The 24,961-nt window shown below is 37.9% G+C and overlaps 1 pseudogene; it reads left to right on the forward strand.

Annotated features, from left to right (window-relative positions):
- The first annotated feature begins 6,099 nt into the window (after window positions 1–6,099).
- On the forward strand, window positions 6,100–7,756 carry LOC136317645 (E3 ubiquitin-protein ligase RNF168 pseudogene; annotated as a pseudogene).
- Window positions 7,757–24,961: the final 17,205 nt, after the last annotated feature.

Raw genomic sequence — 24,961 nt, forward strand, 5'->3', positions numbered from 1 at the left:
AATTATTTATTTAAAGGATAATATTTTTATCTTAACCCTTATATAATATTCTTTTTTTTTTTTTTTAAGTGAGAGAAGAGGAGATAGAGAGACAGAATCCTGCATGCATCCAGACCAGGATTCACCTGGAAAGCCCTGTCTGGGCCGATGCTTGAATCAGCCTAGCTATCCTCAGTGTCTGAGGCTGATACTTGGAACAACCAAGTTATCCTCAGTGCCCGGACCGATGCTGGAACCAATCGAGGCACTGGCTGAGAGAGGAAAAAAGAGAGGGCAAGAGATGCTACCTGATGGTCACTTCTCATGTGTCCCCTGACCAGGGATCAAACCCAGGATTTCCACACTATGGGCAGACATTCTATCCACTGAGTCAACTTTATATAATAGTCTAACTTGCTTACATTGGTTTCTGGATTTGGGTCAAAATACATATTATTTATTGTATGGTTAGTATACATGGACACCATCATAGTCGCCCTGCCCATGCAGGTTTGCATTGGATTTAGACAGATGGTAATGAAACAATGGAGCCAAGAACTGGTGGGCCATTAGCTTTAATCCTAGCTTGCACCAGGTGGGCAAGTAAAAACACACACTTGGCTCCAAAACCCACTCATTCAGCGCTCACAAAGCTACTGACTTATCCGAGTTTCCTAGAATCAAAGGTTTCTAGCTCACTAGCCTCATTCTCCTTTGTTCCCCATCTCCTTCTCTCTATACAAACTCTGCACTAACTGGCTTCTCCTTTAGCACTCCACCATCTTGGCTGCCTCTCCTCTCCTCCACGTGGCCTTACTCTGCTCTCCAACCTGCTCTCTGCTCTAATGATAATCTCAGGAACCGAGAGAGCAAGCTCCCGGTCTGCCCCACTTTATAGTGCAGAAATCAAAACCTTTAATCCAATATACAATATGCACTTAGTACCCTGTCCCGGGTTTTGGCACCAAATATTGGAATCCATGGGAGTCTGAAAAGATTGTAGTAACAGGCTTTATTGAAAGGAATAAAAGAACCCTCCCAGGCACTTCTCCCGGGGAGAAGAGCACCAGTAAAAGCTAGGGGGATGAATTTATAGGGTAAAAAGAGAGTCTCAAGCAAGTGGGTGTTGAATCAAAAGTCCTGGTATGTCCAAAATGCTCCTCCTTGGGGGGCCTGTCAGCTTCTTGGGGATTCTTCTGTCTCAGGGGCAATAGTCCAGTACGGGTGAGGTCTGACAGATAAGCAGAACATCAAGAGGGCAGTTTAGAATTCACATATCTATCAGTTATTGCTCTTTTTGTTAGTTTGGCTAGGCCAAGGTAGCCGGGTATTTGATCAAACACCAGTCTAGATATTGGGGTAAATTAGATTAAATTAACATTTAAATCAGTAAATTATGAATAAATACAGCAGATTACCTTGCACAATGTGAGTGAGAATCATCCTTAGAGAAAAATACTGAGGTCTCTCAAAAAGCAAGAAAGACTTTCTTCTGACTGTTCTTTATCTCTTGCAACATCAACACTTCTTTGTGTTACCAGACTGCAAACCTGACCTGCACAATTAATTTTGGACATGCTAAAATCAAATTAAAAAAATAAAAAGTATAAATATATTTCAGCAATTATTTTTTTAATTTAAAACTATTAACTGGTCTTTCTCTGTAAATATATGAGAGCTTGTTATTCAGTTATTTTATTCAGTTTTGGACTGTCAGGAAGAAAAAAGTTTTCTTTACTCTTTAAGATTCTTCTGGATAGTCTAATAATCAAGTTGACATAAAGAGAGATTAATATGAAAATACAAATTAAAGTTTAATAAAATGTATACCTACTATACACATAAGAACAGATCCAGAAAAACTGAGCATCACACCAAAGTGGAGGAAGCCTTAACCTTAAGTACCTCATTCAGCTAAAGACAACAAAAGATATTGGGAGTGGGAAGTCAGCAATGGGAATTTACTAGGAAAAGCACAATAAATATGGGTTAAGATTGATATGCAAATTTAAGTCTCAACTTTTTTCACTGATAGTGAATACAGGCTTGGTAGTGAGGGAAACAACCTTACAAATGAAAATTGCTCTTACAAAAACAAATGTCTTTTTGCAAAAGGTAACTTCTAACTTGGTTTTCAGAGCTTTTTTGTCCACCAAATTTTAAGATTAACCGGCCTGAAATAATCAATATTCCCAAAGAGGCATATTTTGTCATGGAAAACTTTGTTCCCCTTTAGAATTTATGTATCAAGAGTGGAATGTCGGCCCTGGCCGGTTGGCTCAGTAGTAGAGCCTCGGCCTGGCGTGTGGGAGTCCCGAGTTCGATTCCCGGCCAGGGCACACAGGAGAAGCGACCATCTGCTTCTCCACCCCTCCCCCTCTCCTTCCTCTCTGTCTCTCTCTTCCCCTCCCGCAGCCAAGGCTCCATTGGAGCAAAGTTGGCCCGGGCACTGAGGATGGCCCTATGGCTTCTGCCTCAGGTGCTAGAATCGCTCTGATTGCAACAGAGCAACACCCAGATGGGCAGAGCATCAATCCCTGGTGGGCGTGCCAGTGGATCCCAGTCAGGTGCATGCGGGAGTCTGTCTGCCTGCCTCCCCATTTCCAGCTTCAGAAAAATACAAAAAAAAAAAAAAAAAAAGAGTGGAATGTCATTAATTTTAATCCTTTTATAGATATTTGTTTGTGATATTTAAAAACCGAGCCCTGGCCTGGTGGCTCAGGAGATAAATTGTTAACTGGCTGCTCCAAGGTTGTGAGTTTGATCCCCAGTCAGGGCACATAGGAGAAGCAATCAAAGAGTACACAAGTAAATGGAACACTTAGGTGGAAAATGAGTTGATGTATCTCTCTTCTTTCCTCCTTTTTTCTCACAAATGAATAAAAAATTAAGTAAAAATAAATTTAAAATATTAATGACTATAGTACAGAACAGCCCAGGAGAAAATTGTAAAAAACAAAATAAAAAAAGAGTTATCTCTTATTAGACCATGATATAAAAATGCAGAGGTAAAGAACCTAATATTAAAAAATAAATATTTTCCAAATTTTTCTTTAAGAAACATATTTAAAAGAGAGGAGGAGGAGAAACCCAAGCATATATAAATCTAACTATTATAAAAGAAATTTTACTAATCTGAAACTATTGTCTTGTACTTTTGACATTAAACATTCACTGCCATTTTTCAGTAAGAATGGCCCGAAAGTATTTCATCTTTCTAAGCCATGATGAATGAGCTTCGATTAAAAGCAGCTAAAAGAAAAAAAGCCGCTAATTTATTTTATACAGTCACTGATCAGGTACTGACATATAATATTTCATTTTCTTTTGGACATTAAGAGATGCTGTGTACCTAAAAACAACAGCTTGTGTGATACTACATCTATCATTAGATGCATCATAAAAGCAAAAAGGACATAAATGTGTTTCTGCCTATTAAAGTGTAATTATTTGTAAAATCATTACTTAGCACTTTAACAAATGGACACAAAGAAGTTAATGTTCTTCAACATATTAAATTTTTCAATGCGCTTTTGCTTACTGCATTCTTATACATCAGTCGGTGTTTAGTGAATGACATCATATAGAGGAAAACACTAACCTAATTTTTCCTGTTAAGTGATAGTAGTGCCACTACTATTATTTATGAATGCGTTTATATAACTGTTATTGAAAATTAGAACAATGCAGTTTTGTGAAAATTTATTTTTCATTATTTTTCTAATTCTTATTGATAATATAGTTTCATGGAAACTTACAGAATGAAGTATAAACTAGGGTACTATCTTGGCATAGAAAATGACCAAAAATGAGAGTTAGTTGTGAATATTATAGTTTTTCCTAATGCTAAGATTAGTTTTAGACAATATAATTTTTAAAAGGCAATAGAGATAAATTGAATATTAAAATATGCCAAGTATCTGAATAAGTTTGGCTTAAATGCAAAAGGTAGAGCATCTTTCCAGATGCATTTACTGGGTTTGGGATTTAAGAAACTCTTTCAAAGCTCAGGAGCTGTACAATTGATCAAAAAATATCTGATCTTAACAAATGTCCTGGTGTTACCAGAAAAAAATGGGGACCAGAGAGGGTCTTCTTCAAGTCAACTTGTAGTGTGTGGGCTCTTGACTTTGTTCTTTTCTTTTAATTAATTAATTTATTTTACCAAGATAGAGGAAGGAAAAGAGAGAATGAGAGAGAGAGAGAGAGAGAGAGAGAGAGAGAGAGAGAGAGAGAAAGAGAAACATCAAGCTGTTCTTGTATGTGCCCTGATCAAGGATCAAACCAGCAACCTCTGTGCTTCCAGATGACGCTCCAACCAACTGAAGTATCTCACCAGGGCAAGGATTCTTGACTTTTAACAGGAAAGATTTCACAACAGGAGTCCAGGGGATTTTGAGAATATGTTTCTGAAAGCTGGAGACAGTGAAACAAGGAGGGGTTTAGGATAGAAGAAGCAACAGTAGAAAAACTAGGCAATGCTACTTTGGCTCTAAAGTATGGGAAGAAGTGAGCATGGGCACAGCTACTGTCAGCTCAATGGATAGTTAGAGAAAAGGGGACCTTGGGGAAGGGTTCAGGGGTTAGTTCTGGACAAGCTGATACTGTCTATTGCTCCCTTGGTTGCAAGTCTTGTGAGATCTTAGAGTTTAGGAGAAAGCATGCTTGTGGAAGAAGGGGAAAGAAAAAGATTGGGTTTGTTCCTGGGAGGGAGAGTGTGGGCTGTGTCTTTAGGCTGGCTTGAAAGTTTTAAAGGCTAGAAGTTCAGAGGAGGTCTTAGGGAAATGTATCAATAGAGTATCAGTTTTTTAAGGTGTATCTTTTCAAAGTCATGGTGTCCACTGATTGGTCAATTACATCACAGATGTTCTTGGCATTGCCCTCTTGGTTTGTCTGGGCCTGGCACTGAAATACATATGAGGCCTAGATGTTATCTCTAGGAAGGAAAGTTTAGGCCAATTATTTTGTATGTCAGGATTTATCCTTACCGCTTGCTGGTCCTGCTATGGAATCAGACCATAATTCTTATAACAGGGCTTGATTAATTGTTCCCATGATTTCCTACCTGGTACCCTATTTCCTCTTCCAAGAATTTTAGAGCTTGGAGTCTTGTCTCTAAAACAGAGTTGCTGAGGCTGATTTCAACTCCCATCCTCAGCACTTTCCTCTTGCTTGAACCATCTTAGTTTATCTGCTCGATTAACAGTTTATTCTGCTTTTGCTACACTCTCCACTTCTGGTCTGACGAGACTGCTACTTTATAAGTGCATTTGTTTAAAAGGATTAATGGAACAGGAAAAGAGATAGGTTGGGATGATACCCCCAAAATCTTTTTCTTAATGATAAGATCTGTAGAAGCTTTTCAGCAGACCCAAGAAAAGGGAGGGATGAACTCTGAACCTTGGGAAACCTCGCGAGACTCTGGAATGCGGGGACGTGATTGTGCACTACTGCCATAGCAACAGTAAACCGGAAGGCCTGCTTCAGTGGAGTGTTTCCGGGGCAGAGCGGAAGCATTGTTCGTCCTCGAATGGTTGCGGCGCTGAGGCTGTTCTCCACCAAGCAGTGGCGCTGAGGCCGTGCTCCTGGACTGTCTGCAGTTTGTCTGCCCACATCGAAGGAAGCATCTTTACCGAAGAGAGGGAGGAGGTAACTTAGTTTACATCCACACCTGGTGAGAGGGTGGCGGGAAACATTACGGAACTCCCCTCACGCCAACTGTCACGCCCGCCATCTTCCCGGTGCCCGCCATCTTCCCGGTGCCCACCATCTTCCGTATCCATACTGCCCAAACCGTTAAGTACCTCAGAGCAGCCAAGGTCTCCTGACTACGGAGAGGTTCATTTATTTCCTTACCGGACTTTTGCTCTAAACGTGGACACATTTGCTCTAAATGTGGACATGATACCACCTCCCAAGGCTGTACTGTGTGCCTAGCCTGCAGAGCCGCTTCTGCTTCCAGAGGTGTTTGATGCTCCCAATCTCTGAACTCTGATACGCTGCTGGGCATTATGTTTAAACACAGACCTGTTCACTGTCTTTCTCCATAGGTGGCTGGATAACGTCTCTTCTGGGTGTTGAAGTTGACTCTGCCTGACTCTGCCTTAGTAGCATAGTAAAATGGATGTACCTGAAGAGGCCATCCCTCCCTTGTCCGATTACAAATGCGGGGTCTGTTTGGAAATCCTGATAGAACCTGTAACGCTACCATGTGATCATTCGCTCTGTAAGGAATGCTTCCTATCCCTTGCAGAAAAGGCAGACTTATGCTGTCCCTTTTGCCGCTTCTGGGTTTCTTCATGGGCCCGGTACCATATGCGAAGAAAATCTCTTGTCAATACGGAATTGTGGGAGAAAATTAAAAAACACTATCCAACAGAATGTCACCTTCGACAGTCTTGCCCACAATCAGTAGAAACGAGTGATAACTTGCAGATAGTTCATCGTTTAAGTGAGCCTGGAGAATTGAGAAGAGAATATGAAGAGGAAGTGCGAAAGATAGAGGCAGAGAAGCAAGCCATTGACGAAGAAGAAAACAAAGCCAGTGAAGAATACATACAGAAACTATTGGCAGAGGAGGCACTAGAGGAAAAAAGACAGGCAGAAATAATGAAAAGAAGGCTACAACAACAGCTGATAACTGATGAAGCACTGGCAAAAAAGATAAGCTTTGACATAAACTATTCCTGTGTGGAAAGTGACTTGGCTTCTCCCATGAGTACCAGAGAATATGATCCATTCACAATCAGATCAAAAAAGAATCAAAGAAGTACTGGAGATACTCAGGAGTGTTTGCCACCTAAATCTGACTGTCGGCTCGTGTCAGTTTCAAAAGTTGCGCAAGAGGGCCAGAAAAGCTGCACTGTCACCAGTGGTATAAAGAGCACTGCATGGCAAGACACAGAAATGGAGGAAGACCTGCCAACCCTTCCTTCTCAAATATGCTTTGAAATCCAAGAACAAGCTGCACAGTCTTCAATAGAGTCACCTGTGCCTCAGTCATGTGGCAGTGGTACAGGATTGTACCCTGAAGTAAAAGTCAAAATGACACCAAGCAAGCATGATAAGGAGGTATGTGTCATAATTCATGAGGAGCCTAAACCCAGAGCTTCCTGTTCCACAGAAGCCACAATTAAGCCTCGTGGCAAAACACAGAGTATATCAGATATGACACAGGTAGTTGGAACTGATACAGTTGAAGAAGATGAAGAGCCTTACCCACTGATCAGTAAAGATATTTCTAAAAGAAAACAACAGGAAACTTTGTTTGAAACAGACAGGGATCCATGCTTTTCTGTAAAAAGAGGGAAAATGTCCCCCAAAGCTTCCTTGGAGCGAGAGAAAACAGAAGTCATCATCCCTCTAAAGCCGTTAGAGGTGGAATATGCCCTTTTTCAGAGACAAATGCAAGAAGAAAATGATAAGACTTTAGCATTAAAGCTTCAGAAAGAAATGGATAGAGAGATGAGGAATCCAACCCGACTTAAAGGCTCCCCAGATGAGTATATGTTGCGTTCTAGGTCTTCAGCTCCAGACAGATCGCCAACTAAACAGAAGAATTCCAAAGGTAACAACTCCAAAACACAAACTGATAAAAAGCATTCAAAAACTCCAAGAGGCTCAAAAAATTAAAATGTGCAGCCTTCTTTTATGATAGTTATAATATCCTGTTAATGTTAATGTAACTAAGATGCCAAATACTTCTAGAGATTATTGTAATGTATCTAAAAGTGCTCATTCCTTACAGCTACAAGAAAGTAACCTCTCAGATGTTTAAGAGATAAACAAAATAATCTTTGGTAAAGGGAGTGTTTTGTAGTACAGCTGGTTTATGAAGCTCTTTTTGTTAAAATATGTATGTTTTATGGCCTTTTCCATCTTTATGTCCTGTAGTATTCAAAGCAAAATCATCCTGTACTGCACCAAGTAGAGTATAGGAATAGTATAGTGTAGTGTTGTGTAGTAATCCAGGTTTAAAATTTAAGTTTTCTTGTTACTTTCCCATGTATTTGTATAGTACTTGAAACACATCTTGCAAAACACTAAAGGAAGCTAGTCACCATCTATAATTATTTTAAACATTATAACAGTTTCTTTGATTTGAAGTGCATTAGGATCGACAAAATAAAAAAAATAAGTTTTCTGAAAAATTAGGATTAATTGATGGAAAGGAAATTTGACTTGATTCAAAAGGAATTAAGCTTTGGGTTTAGGCTGAATGAGGCAAACGGATAATTTGGAAGGGCTAGAACTGAGCTGGTGATCACAAGCTGGTCCCAGGATGGCGTATCCAGTCTAGTTTGGCAGAACATTATCCCCCAGCCTTTCTTTGCCAAATGACACAGAAAACATTTGGGTTTTACAGCTTTCACACCATAGTATATGGTGTCAAAATCAAAATTAATTACTAAATTACTAAAATTTTAGAAGTTCACATTTTTACTGGTGTGCTATTCCAGGAAAAAAAAATGGGAATTTATTGTAGAAGTCATATAACAATGTCCTATGCTGTGGAACCAAGGTATAAAGAACAATTGTTTGTTTCCTTATATGTATTATCATCTGTATTGATGTTTGTTTGTGTTTATGGACAGAAATAGAAAGTATGCTACTTGGGTTTTGCCCTGTATTATGCCTCAAAGTTAAATTAGAAGGCAGTGGTTTCATTTTGTGAAATTTAACTTAGAGATTATTAATCGTTGTTTCACTAATATGAACAACTTTGAGCAAACAAATTTTTTTTAAAGGGTGAATCTCTTAATATTTTTTTTAATTTTTTAATTTTTTTATTTATTCATTTTTAGAGAGGAGAGAGAGGGCAAGAGAGAGACAGAGAGAGACAAGGGGGGAGGAGCTGGAAGCATCAGCTCCCATATGTGCCTTGACCAGGCAAGCCCAGGGTTTTGAACCGGCGACCTCAGCATTTCCAGGTTGCCGCTTTATCCACTGCGCTACCACAGGTCAGGCAAACAAACAGTTTTAAGAGTTATTGCTGTTGATGTTTAGTTATCCATTCTCTTAAGGTAAAAATGCAAAACAGTGTTCTAGAGCTAATTTTACCTTAAATATTTTAAAGAAATCTTTTTTTTTCTTTAATTTTATTTTTGATTGATTTTAGAGAGAGACAGAGTAAGAGAAAGAAACAGGAACATCAGTCTGTTCCTGTATGTGCCCTGACCAGGGATCGTACTGGCAATCTGAGCTTCAGAATGATGCTCTAACCAATCAAGCAATCTGGCCAGGGCGAGTTTAGTTTATTTATTTATTTATTTAAAAATTATTTTTATTTATTTATTCATTTTAGAGGAGAGAGACAGAGATTGAGAGAGAGAGACAAAAGGGGGGGAGGAGCAGGAAGCTTCAACTCCCATATGTGCCTTGACGGTGCAAGCCCAGAGTTTTGAACCAGCAACTTTAGCATTCCAGGTCAACGTTTTATCCACTGCACCACCACAGGTCAGGCACGAGTTTAGTTTAAATTTTTCATATTTTTATACGTTATTAAAAATCTTTCTAATTTTTTTAATTTTTATTTATTAATTTTTTAGAGAGGAGAGAGAGAGAGGGAGAGAGAGAGAAAGGAGAGAGAGAGAGAGAGAGAGAGAGAGAGAGAGAGAGAGAAGGGGGAGGAGCTGGCAGCATCAACTCCCATATGTGCCTTGACCAGGCAAGCCCAGGGTTTCGAACCGGCGACCTCAGCATTTCCAGGTCGACGCTTTATCCATTGCCGCACCACAGGTCAGGCCTTTATACGTTATTGAAAATTTTTTTCTCCAAATTATTGTAACTGAAACTCTTATTCTGTGCATACTTGATGGCATTTGCTTCAGTATTGACTATGTTAAATTAAAATTCAGTTTCCCTTTCTCAAAAAAAAAAGTGATTGCTCTCTGTGTAATGATTGTGTTGAAATGAAGTATACTCAGAAAGCAACCAAATTTGTTTAAAATTGATTAAATCTATCTTATCAAATTAATATTTTTCTAAGAGTAATTTTACTTTACATTTTAAGGTAAATGAAATTCGAATGCCTCAAATTATAATTAAATCTTTTTGGAATATACTATACTAAAAAGGGGGAAAACAGTGTGATGTATTTAAGATTTATATTATGTAACAATTTATTTTTCTGAGACAAAGTCTTCCTGACTAACACTGGTTTTAAGACAAAGTTTAATTTCTCCATAAGAAGTCTGATAGTCCTACCATGTATGCCTTTTTGTTAGAAACTAATATTTTATGTTAGTAATCAGAATACACTGCTACTTTTTCCTCTCATTTTTGTGGAAGGTATATGAAAGTGTTTCATTTCTCACAGAGTGATAAAAGTGCAGTGGTTGAGAATCTGAAAATTAAAATGTTAAAAATAAAAATGGACTACTGTGTATCTTTTTAAAATAAAAATAAAATTGCATATAAAGCTCTGTAGTAGAAAGTGACATGAAGGAAAATTGGAAGGCATGGCGAACTGGTGAAGAAATAGATCCAATTCATCACAAAAAGCCAATTTCCTTTATATGGAGGGTCTGCTGCCAGGGGGCCTGCCTCCACCCAGACACTCAGCTGAGGGTGTTCTGCACCTTGGAAGGTCGGGAGTCTTTGGCCTGGTTTTGCTTCTGCCCCTCAAGGATGGTCAGGAGGAACTGGGCCACTGCGTTTCTTCAGCCCTTGGGGCCCCGAGGCTCTGTTTTCCCCCTTTGCCCTTCAAGGTTCACTTATGAAGCTCTTTTTCATGGATTTTAGGCTCTTTACTTCTTAATAAAGAGAAGCTGGGAGAGATAAGTTTTGTCCCAAACAAGAAAGCTGTCTTGCTTTCTTTTTAAATCTAATTTCTGGGTTATTTTCAGAAAGAGAAGAAGGAACTGGTAAGGCTTCCTACTTCACTTTATTTCTGGAAATTGAAGTTATACATCCTCTGTCCTTAGCCCAACATGTAAAATTCTCGGTTGATTTGTCCTATTCATATTGTCTCCATAAGTTTATTTCTCCTTCCTCATAATGTAGCCCTTCTCTTCAGGCAGATCACTTTCACTAACACATCCTGCTCCCTCCTGCCACCATGTCCTTATGAATGCCATTGCTACTATTCTCAATGTTCTTTAATTTTCCTAAATTAATTTAGACCAATTTTGTTAACCAAAAAAATTATTTTTATCATCTATTGTGAAATTCCACTTTACTGACTTTATTCTGTGCCCAATTCTTAGCATCCCTGGGAGATCCTTTAATGAACACTGCTTCAGCATTAAACATGTAGTATTTCGTATGTACATTGCTATTCTGCACGTGCTATCTTTTATATACTCAAATCCCCGGAAAAAGAAAAAGCTTCCAGGAAGAATGGCAAGGCCATTATTTGAGGTATTTTAGTGAAAGGCTCTCAAAGACTTCTACTTTGTATTTATGAATATTTCACATATTTTTTCTGGATTTTATTTAGGCCTGGGAGTGCCAAGATACTGAAGATAGAATAATTTAGATAATGGGCCCAATTCTACATTTTGATTTTCATTTGTAGACCTAAATTATGTGACTGGATACCAAAAGAAAAATCTGGAAACTCCCCTACCCTGAGAATGGATGATACTGTGTGAAAAGACAGATGGTAAAGAGCAGCAAACATTTTCTAGAATGTTTCTTGCTTTGAGAACCCCTGAAGTTTAAAACCTGGCCTTTACTGAAATTGCATTAAGGCATGTCTGTAATTCCACGAGGTCTATTTACAAAACAGTAAAGGGGGTGTTCAGTGAATGCATAAGCTATTGATTTGGATCAAATTCTGTCTCAGGGTCAACATTAATTGATTTCAGACATTCTGAGAGGCCAAAGACTACTGATTATCATTACTGATTACTTTGAAACTATGAACAGAACATTTGCTTCCACAGAAAATGGAGTAATAGGACCAGAGTTCCCCTCCCATATGAAACAATAAAAGGACAAGATACATGAAATACCGGTTTTCAGAACACTGGAGATCTGGCAATGAAAGAAAGTGATCCCCAAGAGAGGGAAAACACACAGTGTGAGTCCCATGGTTATCTCAGTTCACTGCACTGAGACAGCTTCCAGACCATAGGGAGAGGGAGCCCAGGCAGAGCCCGCTGGTATTCCCTGAGGTGAGGAGAAAGAGCAGAAGGTTTAAGGCAACCAGAGTTTATACAACAGAGTCCTGGAGAAGAGAGCGTGGCACTCAGGTGTTCAGCTGAGTACTGGGGCATGCCTCTGAGGAAATTACCGTGGCTTTGGAAACAACCTCCAGAGGATTAAAGGTAAGAATTCCCAGCATTCACATAGGCCTGGGAATAATGACTATTTTCACCAGCTTGATATTGCAAAAAAAAAAAAAAAATCTCAATAGTTAAAAGCATGTGTTGGCAAATAATTAAGGCCACAGGAACTATACTAGGAGCTGTGGTGCCCTGACTCACAATCTGCCTCGCCTCTGGTTTTAGTCCTGCTGTCAAGTTCGGTGAAGACTTGCATCTCACCTCACACACATATCATTTATCTCCACTTTCTATGCCGGGGTTCCTCCAGTGTCTGGTCAGCAACAGAAGCTCACTAGTCCCAAGGGCATGTACCTTTCAGAACTGCAGGGAGCAAAGAGCCTTGCTTACCTCACAAGTGAGGGGGCAGAGAAGAGGGGTTAGCACTGCCAGCGGGTATCATAAACTGACATGTGTTTGCCTTTGGTCTTATTGTCACACATGCAGGGATTATGCCATGTGCTTTCAGATGTTCCTAGCAGAATTGAATCCTCTCTGTCTCTATTAGAAACAATGCACAAGTTATTGGCTTTCCTTCCTTCTCAGTCTTGGTCTCCCGAGTGGCTTATTCCTGCTTTCTGTAATCACCTCCCACATAAACTACCTGCATGTAGTTCCTTGTGTCAATCTTTCTGGGAACTTTAGCTAAAACATGCACAATCATGTGCTGCTGTCAAGAATGTAATTGTGCAGCCTTTCTAGAGAGTAAGCCAGCAATATGTAACTAAATTATATATATGTGGCCTGTGGCCCACCAATTCCTTTCTTAGGTATATATTTCAAAATACTTATAATATAGTTGCATAAATGGATGTATTCAAGGATGCTTACTGAAGCATGTTGTTGGGGAGAGTAAAAGGAGGCAACATAAATCCATCACAGGTTAAATGTGGTCAAAATACACCATGGAGTATTATGCAACAGTTGGAAGCATGCTTTAGATCAGGGGTCCCCAAACTTTTTACACAGGGGGCCAGTTCACTGTCCCTCAGACCGTTGGAGGGCCAGACTATAAAAAAAACTATGAACAAATCCCTATGCACACTGCACATATCTTATTTTAAAGTAAAAAAACAAAATGGGAACAAATACAATATTTAAAATGAAGAACAAGTAAATTTAAATCAACAAACTGACCAGTATTTCAATGGGAACTATGGGCCTGCTTTTGGCTAATGAGATGGTCAATGTGCTCCTCTCACTGACCACCAATGAAAGAGGTGCCCCTTCCGGAAGTGCAGCGGGGGCCGGATAAATGGCCTCAGGGGGCCGCATGTGGCCCGCGGGCCGTAGTTTGGGGACCCCTGCTTTAGATGTATGTGTACCATCATGGATGAATCTTAAAAACACAATATTTGGTTAAAATTAAGAAAAAATTCCTGGTGAGATAAGGCAGTAGCATTTTTGCAAAATACAGAATCATGCATAAAAAAATACATGTTTTACAAAACAGTCAAATATGCAATTGTACATTTAATATATTGAACTAGGTACCAATGAGGGAGAGGGGAATGGAAGTTTGAAAAAGGAAAAATAAGGAGTGGTCGGATTCTCAGTTGGTTAGAGCATCGTCCTGAAGCACAGAGGTTGCCTGTTCGATCCTTGGTCAAGGCACATACAGGAACAGATCAATATTCCTATCTCTCTCTCTCTCCCTCCCTCTCTCTATTAAATCAATACTATAATACTATAATAAAAGCAAAAATGAATAAATAACAGGGCCTTCTCTGACTCATAATGATGTGTTACAAATTAGAGTAAATCAGATCTGTTAAGGCTTAAAGAAAAAACCCAAATTTTTATATACATATGTATTGCCTCATTTTCATCCTCAAGAAATTCTATGCTTTATGACTTAAGTTTACATTAATTAATTCCTCAGTCTTATTCCTTCATGTATAAATAAAATATTAATTGAGTCTCTATGTAGTAGTCCTCTTTCAGGTACTTATGATAAATCAATAAACTAAAAGAAAACCCTTTGTCCTCATTAAGTTTACATTCTAGTTGAGAGAACAAGTAACAATAAACAAATATTTTTTATGTTATGTTAGATTATTTTTGTGGTACATTAGATTGCTATGAGGAAAGATAGAGCAGGACAAGGAGTATGGGTGTGTCAAGTGGAGAAAGGTTTACCATTTTAAACAACGTGGAAAGGGTAGGCCTTGTAAAAACCTTAGTGTATTTTACTTCCTTTCCCATAATCTCTTCTAATTTAGTGGATATGATTTGGGTTGTATTTTTTTATATGTATCTTTTGGTTTAAGAGTACTTTAACATATTCTTAGATTGAAAAACAATTTTTAAGTGAGAGGAGGGGAGATAGAGAGACAGACTCCCAGAGGGGCCCCAACTGGGTTTCATCTGGCAACCTCCGTCTGGGGCTGATACTCAAATCAACCAAGCTATCCTCAGCGCCTGAGGTCAATGTTTGGACCAACTGAGCTATCCCCAGAGCCTGGGGCTGATGCTTGAACTAATGGAGCTACTGGCTGTAGGAGGGGAAGAGAGCAATAAGGAGGAGAGAAGGAGAGAAACAGATGATCGCTTTTCTTGTGTGCTCTGACCATGAATCAAACCCAGGACATCCATAGTCCAGGCTCATGTTCTGTCCACTAAGCAAACTGGCCAGAGCCCAGGTTGAAATTTTTATAAGTTTAATATATATATATATATTTCAATGTTTCTGGTAAAATTGTACTCTATGTCATGCATGACTTAATTATGTTCATTCTGGAACATTTCTGTTCCCCTTTCCATATGAATCTGTTATCTTATTTCTTCAACATTTAACATTTTTTATGGACTCCGTGTTTATTTAAATTTTATTGAAAGCAGGAAGGAGATGCTTTCTAAAAATTAGTTCTACTTTCTCTAGTAAATAGTTTTAAAAGTGTTTTAATATTACCTGAAACCTGTATAATTATGTGAACTAGTGTCACCTCAATAGATTCCAGTAAAAAAGCACTAACAAAAAAAAATAAGCTAACAATATATTAATGGCATTCAATCATTTTCAAATAATTAAAAATGCTGCTGAGAGCTGCCCATTGACATGTTTTCACATATCATTAGTGGCAATAATAATAAATACCTGTGTTGGGGGTTTAACCATATTCTGAAGAATCAACTCCTGCAGAATATGGATTTCAGTAGCAGACTCTACTTTCTTATTTATGTATTTATTCATTGGGATGACATGGTTTGCCAAACCATGCAGGTTTCAAGTGTACAACTCAGTACCATCTATACTCCGTGTCTTGTACCCTGTGCCCCAAGCAAAGCCTCTTTCTGTCCCATCCCCCACCCTCTCCCTCCTTCCCCTAATGTCACCCCCCTTCCCCTCAGGCTATTGCCACCCTGTTGTCTGTATCTCGGTGTTATGTACATAAGTTTTTAAAAGACAACTGCAACTATATTTAGAGGTTAGAAGCCACTAACATATAACATGAGATCTACCTGCTTTGTAATTTTAAGTGTACATTACAGTATTGTGAACTATAATGCACAATATTTACAATAGATCTGTAAAACTTTCTCAGCCTGCGTGACTGATGCTTTGCACCCATTTAACTGCAACTCTCCCTTTTCTGCTTTTCCCAGTCAGTAACAACAACTGTTCTACTTTCTGCTTCAGTGAGTTTGATTACTTTAGAACTTTATAAATGGAATCATACAGTATTTGTCCTTCTATGAATGGCTTATATCACTTAGTATAAAGTCCTTAAGGTACATTTATGTTGTTGCATATGACAGGATTTTCCTTCTTTATGGCTGAATAATATTCCATTGTATTATATACAACACTTTATTCATTCTTTGATAGACACTTGGGTTGTTTCCACCTCTTGGCTATTGTGAATAATGCTGCAATGAACACGGGAGTGCAGATATCTCTTTGAGATACTGATTTCATTTCCTTTGACTATATACCCAGAAGTGGGATTGCAGAATCATATGGTAGTTTTATTTTTAATTTTTTGAGGAGTCTCCAGACTGTTTTCTATAGTGACTGTACCAATTGACATTCTTACTAACAACATATAAATGTTCCAATTTCTCTGCATTCTCACAAACACTTGTTATTTTGTTTTATTTTCTTCTCTCTGTGTGTAAATTTTTATTTAAGTAAGTTTTTTTTATATTTTACAACAGTTTTGTAGATTTAGAGAACATTTACAAAAATAGAAGTTCACTCACTTTCCCTTATTACCATCTTGCAGTGGTACATTTGTTAAAACAAATTGCCCAAGAAAGTTACTATTTTTTTAACTTTCAATTTACATTTGATATTCAATATTCTCTTTATTTATAATGGCCACCCTAACAGATGTGAAGTGATATGCTGTTGTGGTATTAATTTGCATTACTCTGATGGATACTGATGTTGAGCATCTTTCCATGTTTGTTGGCCACTTGTATGTCTTTGTTTAAGAAAGGTCTAGTCCAGGGGTATTCAACCTTTTTATACCTACTGCCCACTTTTGTATCTCTGTTAGTAGTAAAATTATCTAACCACCCACCGGTTCCACAGTAATGGTGATTTATAAAGCAGGGAAGTAACTTTACTTTATAAAATTTATAAAGCAGAGTTACAGCAAGTTAAAGCATATAATAATAATTACTTACCTAGTACATTATGTCAGATTTTCGCTAAGTTTGGCAGAATAAATCTTTATAAAACAACTTACTATAGTTAAATCTATCTTCTTATTTATACTTTGGTTGCTCCGCTACTGCCCACCATAAAAGGTGGAAAGCCCACTAGTGGGTGATAGGGACCACCTTGACTACCACTGCTCTAGTCAAAAAAAAGGAAGAAATGTCCTTTCCCCATTTTTTATTTGGGTAATTTGAATTCGTTTGCCTTTCCACTATACTGATTTTTTTTTCATTCTCTACTTCTACTACTAATGCTCATGTTCATTCTTTTCTTTCATATTGCAGAATATTTTCATATGCAAATTGATGAATTTAAAAAATAAATATATTTTTTTTCTTACTAGCGCAACTCTATACTGAACTGAACTGGTCATTGCCTGGAATTAGTGTATAAGGAGTCATCTTGAATTCCCTCACTATGTCTGAATATTATTAGACTTAATGACTCAGAAATTTTGCAAGAGACCTGAATCGATGTATACCTATATCACCAAATTAGTGATACTGAAGCTTGTGTGGGAAAAAAAATTGGAATTTTGAAGCTGTATGTTTAGGGAAAATTTATCTCTGCATACTTCCTCCTCACTGTTTGGTGAAGTGACTTTGCATGACTCAAAATCGTGTATTTTTCTCTACTCTGTTTAAACTTTACTCCAGTTATAGAATGTGGCTGTCAGGGCTCTCTTAATGATACCATCAACTACTGCTTAAAGCCAAGAGAAGAAAAATCACACTGTCCCTATGTTTTCTGCTAGGTGTGGTTAGAGTTGGCCTTATGGTCCACTTGCCGCTAATTCTAAGTGATTTGAATCTAAAATAATAAATTTGGTCAAAGTCCCTGTTCTTCATTTGTCCCCAGTCTTACCTTAACCTCCAGCCTACACCTTCCAAATCAGGTGGTTCTGTTGTGCTTGTCGTTAGTCAGAGAGAACTCTAATTATTCCCACACTGTATTGTAGATGTATGAAATGATATTTTGAGGTTTTTCAGTATCTTCAATTGATCTTTACCTTTAAAGTAACTAGTGTACATTCTTCAAATTGTATAACATGAAAATTTATACTTCTTTTAAATACATTTCATTATTTTGGTTGTTTTTTGTTACTGTGATCATAATGGAGTATGTTAGATATTGGTGTTTTAGTCACCATCTCTTGGTATATATCATTATTTTAAAATACAACATATGCCCTGGCCAGTTGGCTCAGCAGTAGAACGTCAGCCTGTTGTGTGGAAGTCCAGGGTTCAATTTCAATTCCCCATCTGGGCACACTGGAGAAGAAATCATCTCCATCTCTTTCTCTCTTTCTCTCTCTCTCTCTCTCTCTCTCTTTCTCTCTCTCTCTCTCTCTCCCTTCTGCAGGCATGTCTCAAATGTACACTATGGCCTCGCCTCATGCACTAAATATGGTTTGATTGCTGAGCAACGAAGCAGTGACTCCAGATGTCAGAGCATTGCCTGGTAGGGGTCTTGCCAGATGGATTACAGCTGGGGCACATGCAGGAATCTGTCTCACTGCCTTTCTGCCTCTCACTTAATAAAAAATTACAATATATGCTTTATATCTGATTAGTTTTTTTTGCTTTAACCACATGGTTAGTGTACACAGTTATTGTTAAAATATGGACCAATACTAAAAGCATAAGTAGGAAAATAAAACAATCATTGTCTATAGTTTTGTGTATTGTCACCATATACTTCTCAGATTCTGGGGAAAATGTGTTCTTACCTTTTTCCACATGGGCATCACTATTCTGTTCCATGAGGAAGACCACAGTTTGTGTGTGTGTGTGTGTTTGTGTCTAATGAAATTCTATTATATTATAGTTAATAAAAGTTCTTTCTTAATTTCAGAAAAACATTGTCTACAAATCTTAGTTTTCTAAGGAGTTGTGTGTTTTACTTTTTAAAAATATATATACTTAGGTATTTTTTTAAATTAAATTTTATTAGGGTGACACTGGTTAACATAAATATACAGGTTTCAGGTACCCAATTCTACAACACATCTCTGTACAGTATTATGTTTTTATCCCTCCACATCAAATCTTTGTCTGTCACCATTTACCCCCCCACACACACCCTCCTTCACATAAGTCCCTCTGAGAGGCTATGACATAAGCTGCTGGACAGATACCATGTTTTTTGCTTTTTTTGTGTGGGTCATGATTATGTGAGAGAAAGAGCATTCTCTTTTTATGGTAAAAAGTATATAAATCTGCAAATACAGGGTGTCCTCAGGTTACAACAATCTCAACATACGATGTTTGGAGTTTACAACGCTCACTCCCATAAAAATTTAACAAAATTGAGACGTGAGTGTTTCAGCTGTTGTGGATGTGGATGCCTTGTAATGCTATACACAGATTTTGGAAGAGAAGAAGTCATCTACCTTCCGATTGGCCTGGAACAATTCTTTAAGAAGGCAGAGAGGTCTGCAACAGATCTTGTACCTTCTACATCAAATGCTTCTCAATACAGATGAAACACCTGTAATACAGGTAGAATAATCTCCAGCATCTCCTGCATGTTCCTTAGGCAATCCTGATTCACCTGACCCAGTATCTCCAGCACCTTCTGCAGGTTCTCCTGCCTCTCCAGCTTCCTCCTCCCAATAGGTCACCTTGCAATGTCCATTCCAGTGTGCAAGGCCAGCCACAGAAATAAAAGTAGGGAATTTTTTTACACTCATTTTTTATTGTTTTTTTCTGTTACTATAATACAGTATATTTATATTTTTTTTCTGTGGCTTAGTTGTGTTTTTATGTGCTAGATTATGATTTTACAACTGTGTTAGGATGGGTAAATGACTTAGGCTAGGGTGTGTTTTAACTTTCACCAAAATTTGGGTTATGTCACTGTCATAAGAACAAAACTATCATAACCTGAGGACCCCTTATACTCATTGACTAGAAAGACTCTTCAGTTATTTCATTGACTGAACTTTTTTTCTGATGTTCATGTCAAAATTTTTCATTGTTTTTGTGGAAAGGTACTCACATAGGATAGATATCACCTCACACCTGTCAGAATGTTTATCATCAATGAATCAACAAACAACAAGTGCTAATGAGGGTGTGGACAAAAGGGAACCCTTGTGCACTGTTGGCGGGAATGCAGACTGGTGTAGCCACTGTGGAAAGTAGTATGGAGTTACCCCCAAAATTAAAAATGGAATTGCCTTATGACCCAGCAGTTCCACTTTTGGTAATATATCCAAAGAAACCTGAAACACTGATTCTAAAGAATGGATGTACCTCTATGTTTATTGCAGCATTATTTATAATAGCTGAGATTTGGAACCAGCTCAAGTGTCCATCAGTAGATGAGTGTATATAAAAGTTGTGGTACATTTGTACAATGTAATATACTACTCAGCTATAAAAAGAAGGAAATCTTATCTTTTGTGACAACATGGATGAACCTGGAGATTATTATGCTAAGTGAAATAAGCCGGTCAGAGAAAGACAAGTGCCATATGAATTTATTTATATGTAGAATCTAATCAACAAAATAAACTAACAAGCAAATAGAAATAGACTAGTAGATACAGAGAATAGGCTGACAGCTGTCATTGGTGGGCTGGGTGAAAAAGGTGAAGGGATTAAACAAAGAACAACAACAAAAAAAAAACTTATAGACACAGACAACTGTGTGGAGATTGCAAAGAGGAAAGAGGGAGGGGAGGGGTGGAGGAAGGTAAGTGGGGGTAGATGGTGATGGAAAGAGACTTGACTTGGGGTGGTGATCACACAATGAAGCATACAGGTGATGTACTATAGAATTGTATACCTGAAACCTGTATAATTTTATTAACCAATGTCACCCCAATAAATTCAATAAAAAATTTTTAAAAATTAAATCAAAATGCTCAAAGTCCCTGAATAGACCTTTTTTAAAAGAAGATTTCCAAAAAGCCTACAGGTAAATGAAGAGATGTTCGACATCACTAGTCATTAAGAAAATGCAAGTTGTTTGACCTGTGGTGGCACAGTGGATAAAGCGTTGACCTGGAATGCTAAGGTTGCTGGTTTGAAATCCTGGGCTTTCCTGGTCAAGGCACATATATGGGAGTTGATCTTTCCTGCTCCTACCCCCTTCTCTCTTTCTCTCTCTCTCTCTCTCTCTCTCTCTCTCCTCCCTCTCTAAAATTAATAAGTAAAAAATTAAAAAAGAAGAAAATCCAAATTAAAACTACAATGAGATATCATCTCATGCTTGTTAGAATGGCCATAATCCAAAGGACATAAGATAGTAAATGCTGTTATAGATGTGGAGAAAGGAAAAGCTTTGTGCACTGTTTGTTGCTGGGATTGTAAATTGTACAGCCACTGTAGAAAACAGTATGAAGGATCATGTAAAAATTATAACTAGAATTATCATATGATCCAGAAATTTTATTTCTGGTAATATATCCAAGGGAAAGAAAAAGACTGACTTGAAAAGATATTTGCAACCCCCTGTTTATAACAGTGTTAGCTGCAATAGGCAAGATATGAAAACAACCAGTGTCCATCAATGGATGAATGAATAAAGTTATGACATATATATATATGTAGTGGAATATTATTCAGTCATTAAAAATGAAGAATTCCTACCATTTGGATGGACCTTGACGGCATTATGACAAGTGAAAGAAATCAGACAGGAAAGACAAATACTGCATCATCTTACTTATACGTGGAATCCTTAAAGAAAAAAAATAGAACTCAGATAAAATGAGATAGACTTGTGGTTATCAGAGGCAGATGGTTGGGGCAGGGGGAATTGGAAAAAAGTAATCAAAGGTCCAAACTTCAGTTATAAGATAAATAAGTACTAGGGAAGTAATGTGCCACATGATGACTTGAGCTAACTCTGCTGAGTGATATACAGGAACGTTGCATAGAAACAGGAAGCAGATTAGTGTTTGCAAGGTGCTGGTGGGAAGGGAGGAATAAGGAAGGACTGAGTGTGCAGAAAGACTTTCTTTTTAAATTGTTTAAAGTATTCTTGAATTAGTGATGATTTTTTAGCACTGTTAATAAACTAAAAACTACTGAATCATGCATTTTAAAAGGTTAAATTGTACACAATATAACATATATATTAATAAAGATGTTACTAAAATTTGTGATGGCTCTCTATAAACCTTTCCAGGAAATATAATGTTCTCAGAATGGATCCTTGACTTTTCATAAACATTTCTTCATCCAAAACATTTTTAAGGTTTTCTTTTCACCCACCTGTTCTTTAGGATTATATGTATATATGCATATATTTCTAACACATCATATTACCAAGGGGGAAAAAATCCAGTACTCATGGAAACTTCAACTAAAATGAGAAGCTTTATTGATGCAAAAACTGGAAATGTTTTGTCATGAGCCGTGGAGAAACCAGACCTGCTCGTTTAACTTCTTGTGTTCCAAGGTCCCATTTGTGTTCAAGGGGTTGAGTCTGGTAATGTAACTTGCTGTAGCAATCATCAGACACTTCAGCATCCATTAGAGGAAACTTTTAATATTTTCAGCCTTTTATCTAAAAATGAAAATTTCAATACTACCTTAATCAGCTGGATTTACGAAGTTTCAGACATGAAAGCTGGGCATGAGAAAGAAAAAAATTAAAAAAATAATTCTTAGACATGTGTTCCGGAATCTGAACAGGGTATTGCCAGGTGTGCGCATGTGCACAAAGACAAAGGAGGGAATGCTGAAGCCACAAGACTCAGAAAATGATCATTTAAAAAGATAGCTTGTAAGAGCAGCATAGAAATACTGTCAGAGGATCTGAATATTCATTTCTACCTTCTTAGAAAAACCTGTAGAATATTTCCAAAGAGGTTGATTGCTGAGCATCACATAACAAAGACACAAAACGTCAGAAAGTTTCATAAATAACAACAGTTTACAACTTCCTTTTCTTTTGTACTTTTTTTTTTTTTACAGAGACAGAGAGAGTCAGAGAGAGGGATAGTTAGGGACAGACAGACCGGAACGGAGAGAGATGAGAAGCATCAATCATCAGTTTTTGGTTGTGACACCTTAGTTGTTCATTGATTGCTTTCTCATATATGCCTTGACCGCGGGCCTTCAGCAGACCGAGTAACCCCTTGCTTGAGCCAGCGACCTTGGGTCCAAGCTGGTGAGCTTTTGCTCAAACCAGATGAGCCCGTGCTTAAGCTGGCAAACTCAGGGTCTCGAACCTGGGTCTGATGCTCTATCCACTGTGCCTCCACCTAGTCAGGTTTCTTTCGTACTTTTAAAAATAAAGATGAACAAGACATAGGACATGTTCTTAACAGCTTTATTGAGTATGACTTATATGTAATAAACTGAAATATTTGTATTTAAAGTGTTCAATCTAGTAAGTTTTGCCATATGTTCACACCTAAAAACCCATCACCATAATCAAGACCATAGTAATAAATCCATAAATTCAACATCTCCAGAAATTTTCCAGTGCCTCTTGTAATTCCTCATTCTTGTCACTTCCTAGCCACATCACCCTCCATTTATAACTTATCCTTTCTACCTCTCCCAGACAGCAACTGCTATTCTGCATTTTGTCACTGTTAGGCCAATTGGTATATTCTAGAGTTTTATATTAATGTAATTTTATAGAATATATTCTTGTTTCTGGCTTCTTTTACTTATGTTATTTTGAGATTCATGTGTTGTTACATGTATCAATAATTTGTTCCTTTTATTGCCTATACCATAATTATTTATCATTTTATGTGTTAATGGACATTTATTTTTACTTTTTGGCTATTACAAATAAAGTTGCTATAAACATTTGTGAGGAGTTTTAGTGTGGACATATGCTTTCATTTGTTGATTAATTTTTGAAAGCATATGAAGTATTAATATGCCAACCAAGATTTATTTTTACTCAGAAATAGTATATTAAAGTGTTTTTTTTTTTACTTCAGGAATAATTTCTTTGCAGTGAAGTTATATAAGACCCTTGCTACAAAATGGTGAAAGTATTTCTTATTTGAATCATTTCTGTATAATAACCTGTCAAATCATTTTGACAATTATATAGTTGCCTGTGAACAAATGTAAATTAATGTTTTCATATAAAATATATTTTATGTTAGTGGTAGATACCACTGAATTGTCAGTGACCCTTTGCCTTTAGATGTCTGTTTGTTTCTTTCTTTCGTCTGAACATACATAAATTGTAAAGTAAGGCAAACTTGTTTGAAATCATTTATTTATTTTTATAGAGAACACAAAAGACTTTGAGTAGAAAAAACAATCTTCAGAAAGAACAAAACAGGAGACATTAAACTTCTTGATTTCAAGCTATATTGCAACACTAATCAAAACATTATGGTACTTGCATAAAAGCAGACACACAGACCAATAGGCTATGAGCTCCAAAATGAACCCATAAATATACAGTCAACTACTCTATGATGAGGTCACCAAAATACACAGTGAGAGAAGGACGCTGTCTTCATCAGTGATGCTGGGGAAACTAATATCCACACGCAGAAGAATGAAATTGAATCTTTATCATGTACTATGTACAGAAGTAAACTTGACTTGGATTAAAGGCTTGAGTATTAAACTTGGAACTTTAAAACTCCTATAGGAGCCCTGGCCGGTTGGCTCAGCGGTAGAGCGTCGGCCTAGCGTGCGGAGGACCCGGGCTCGATTCCCGGCCAGGGCACATAGGAGAAGCGCCCATTTGCTTCTCCACCCTCCGCCGCGCCTTCCTCTCTGTCTCTCTCTTCCCCTCCCACAGCCAAGGCTCCATTGGAGCAGAGATGGCCCGGGCGCTGGGGATGGCTCTGTGGCCTCTGCCCCAGGCGCTAGAGTGGCTCTGGTCGCAACATGGCGACACCCAGGAGGGTCGCAACATGGCGACGCCCAGGATGGGCAGAGCATCGCCCCCTGGTGCGCAGAGCGTCGCCCCCTGGTGGGCGTGCCGGGTGGATCCCGGTCGGGCGCATGCGGGAGTCTGTCTGACTGTCTCTCCCTGTTTCCAGCTTCAGAAAAAAAAAAAAAAAAAAAAACTCCTATAGGAAAACAGAAAAAGCTCCTAACATTAG

Source organism: Saccopteryx bilineata, chromosome X (assembly GCF_036850765.1).
Source record: "Saccopteryx bilineata isolate mSacBil1 chromosome X, mSacBil1_pri_phased_curated, whole genome shotgun sequence".
Classification (NCBI taxonomy): domain Eukaryota; kingdom Metazoa; phylum Chordata; class Mammalia; order Chiroptera; family Emballonuridae; genus Saccopteryx; species Saccopteryx bilineata.